Raw genomic sequence first — 3,643 nt, forward strand, 5'->3', positions numbered from 1 at the left:
GCCCCTTTTGTTTTCTGTGGCTCTTTAAAGTTGCCAGTCAGCATCAGGTCTGCCCCTGCTGAGCTTGTGGAGGATGAGGTCAGACACTCATGACCATGGTGTCCTGTTTACTAACTCAAGCATCTTGTAAATGCCATATTAATCCCCTTTGGATTCCCCAAGGGAAAGAGTCTCTGGAGTCCCTTGTCTTCTAGGCACCTTGGGAAAGACTGTTCTCTGAAGAATCAGAATACAACATAAAAAGTCCTGCACTTAAGTCAGGCCTCTTTTAATGTGGTATTTTCTTAAATTGGCTTCCTGTGCTTTTACTATCTCTCCCAAGTTTCTTGCAAAATTACCTTCAGATGTCATAATTGGCAGCCATGGAAATCTCCCTTAAAAAAGAACTTGGTTATCAGCTGCAGGAGTGCAGTTAGTTGTCAACTCCCATCTGTTAGCACCTTCTCACTCTGTCTCAGCTTTCCAGCAGAGGTCTTGCTCCCCCCCCCAACTCCCCCCCCACCAACCCCCAGGCAGCCCTCTGCCAATGACTGTGCACAGAAGAGTTGCAAGGACCTGGCCACTTCTGCCCAATGCAAAATTCCCCTAACAGTAACCTTTGCTCTGGAGGTCCCCATTGAGTCGGCCAAGACTGAGATCTGTGTTGTATTCTGAGATTCACCCTTTCCAACCTGTCTTTGTCTTCTCTTTCCTTTCCCAAGTTTTGGATCAGCATCATTGTTTGAATGCTTTACCTAAGGAATTCTGCTTCCTATCACTTTTGTCTTTTATCATCTTCCAATAAACCTCTTGCATTCCATCTCTTATCTTCTCCCCAGAAGACACATCACATAACTGAAACCTGCCTTCTTTTCTACACATCTAGTCCTAGAAAAATATGTTCTTTTATAGTAGTGTTAAAAGGTGGACCATCACCTCAGGATCTTGTTAAAATGCAGAGTCTGCTCTGGTGTGCATTTTAGACTAATTTCAAACACACTTCCAGGTGATACTGTTGTTCCTATCTACAGATCTGACCATCAGCCTCTTCTCAGACAAGATCCAAACAAAGTTTCTAGCATTTTTTCCATTTCTAGATATGTTCCTAGAATGACATGCACCGAGGAGAAAAAATGGGAGTTCTTCTGTTAATTCATTGGGCTGGTCCTATCATATAATAGGAGGACTTGGAAGGAATACAGAACCAAAGAGAAAAAGAGTGATTTTAAGACAGGTATTGAAGGGAGAGAGTGCTGGGCTGGAGGAGAAGGAAAGGAAGAAGAGGAAGAGGATAAGGAATCCTAAATGTCAAGTTTATTATCCATTCCAAATGTATTTACAGAGTACCTGATATGTACAAGCCTTTGATGACCAAGATATATGTGATTCATTTCCCTAGATGGTACATCTGAGGGAAAGCAAAAGACACAGAGCATCTAATCTTAAATTAATTGTTTGATTACAGTTTTGATGATTGGCACCAACTAGAATATGGAGTACTATGAGAATAGTGGGGATCCTGACTCTACCTAGGGCTCAGGGAAGATTTCCTGAGGTTGTGATGGAAAAGACAAGCTATTTCAGGTGGAAGGAAGAGTGTGTCCTGAGACACCAGTAAAGGAAGGGACAGGGTTGTCTTGAGGAACAAAAGAAAGCTAATGTCGTTGACACAGAGGGCCAAGGAAGAGTTTTGTGAGATTGAGTCAGAGAGAAAGATGAATATAAAGTCGTGAAAAGCCTGCTCCATCACATTTCACCATGTCCCCAGCAAGATGGCATAATAGTTTCTTTCTTATATTCAGATTCTTTGCTTGTTTCTCTGTTAAATAAAACCATATGGTTTTATTTTAGCTTCCAGTTGCTCATTTTGTACCCTATTTCTTTCATTCCTATTAGAATATATCTTTGGTTTAATCTTTGTGGATATGTATGTATCTATCTTATCTATAACTGGTACCTTCCACACCATTAATCCATCTGTCTACCTGCTGACCTATTTATCTATCATCTATTTGTGTATCAATAGATAAATGGACAGTAGGCGACAGATACACAAAGACAGAGATCATAAAATCAGGAACTACTCTTTACTTATCTGATTTTCCTTCCAACACCAAACATGGTGCTGAATTAACATCATGCATTTCAATAAATATGTGCTGAATGCAATTGAACTAAGAGAAAGAAATTCACCTGTTGCAGCAAGGAGGAAGGGGAAACTGAGGGACAGGAATGAAGGGTAATTTCTGAAATCACTTAAATAATGAAGACTCATTTGAATGGCCAAATAGGCTAAGTGGTAAATTAAATTTTCTCTGGCCCTTTGTTCATATATATATATATCACTGTATTATCTACTGTTGCATAAGCCACCTCAATTGTGTAGATAAAAACAGCTGTGTGGGTAAAACAATAATTTAGTATATTGGGTTGTGCAATTTAATTCCTAGTGTTTATAAGGCCTAAAGTTACTGTAGCTCTGTTTGTTATATCAGAATCAAACAAAAACATGAAGACCTGTTGGATTTTCACCCAGTTCAACCAGAAACCTTTCATTTCTAGACAGAATTTAAAGAGTCAAGGAGGAGGCAAAAATAATATTTGTTTTTAATTATGCCATTCATCTCTTACCTGTCAAACATGAATTTTGCCCCTCCTCCTTGAAGTGATTGACAGCCATGGGAGCCACATTGGTGCTGCCCTGGGATTCTGGAGAGAGTCCTGGTAATAACCTGCACTGAAATGCTACAAGCCAACTAACACTACGAACTACACAGTCTAAGTCTCAGGACTCAGCCTACTTCTCCTTTCACTTAAGAAGATGGACAAATGGGTGCTGTTGCAAGAACCACACCTGTAATATATATCCAGCCATCTCTGGGGGCTACCCCAACCAAACCCCAGGTACCATGGAGGGAGGTCAGATTTCATAAAGTAAGAGAAGCACACTCTACAATGAGCCCTCACTTTTCTAAGATCCTGGTAAACTAATTATTCCAAATAACCTGATCACACATCTACTCTGGGTCCCAGGATCCCCTTTCCATTAAAAAGGAAAACTAGTCAGACCACCATTGTATCTCCTTCCTCAAGGACCTGTCAACCCCAGACTGGGAAGATTTGTTTTCTCTAACCTCCCCAACACCATCTTTCTAAGGGAAAATAGAGGTGTCATTAGCTGGGGGAGCAGGTTCAGGACTTCTCAGGCTGGACTAGGGAGAGCCAAAGAGAAGGCAGTGTCAAAATTAAAAAATTGAACCTCTTCTCAACTTAAAAAAAAAGGAAAACTTGATTAATAGATCCTTGGTAGGCTGGGTCTCACTGCTGTTATGAAGCATGCAATTCTATGGTATATTACTATTAAATAGCACACTGCAAGGATATCTGATCAGCAATAATTGGTAATAGAGTATCAATCAGCAAAATAGTAAAGTTCTTTCATTGAATCCTCTATCCCAGATGCATTTACTTCTAAGATCTGTAGCAAAAAAAAAAAGCAAACATTTTAACAAGGGGAGCAGATGTTCTTCCTTTCCCTCCACTTCCCTTCTCACTTGCCCCTCAGTCTAACACCTTGGGAAGGAAGCCCTGAAAATGACTTTCCTTTGCTGTTTGGTGGAAACCCAAAGGTGGAGTGGAGCAGAACAAGTGTATAAAAAATATA

This window comes from Ictidomys tridecemlineatus, unplaced genomic scaffold (genome assembly GCF_052094955.1).
Source record: "Ictidomys tridecemlineatus isolate mIctTri1 unplaced genomic scaffold, mIctTri1.hap1 Scaffold_90, whole genome shotgun sequence".
Classification (NCBI taxonomy): domain Eukaryota; kingdom Metazoa; phylum Chordata; class Mammalia; order Rodentia; family Sciuridae; genus Ictidomys; species Ictidomys tridecemlineatus.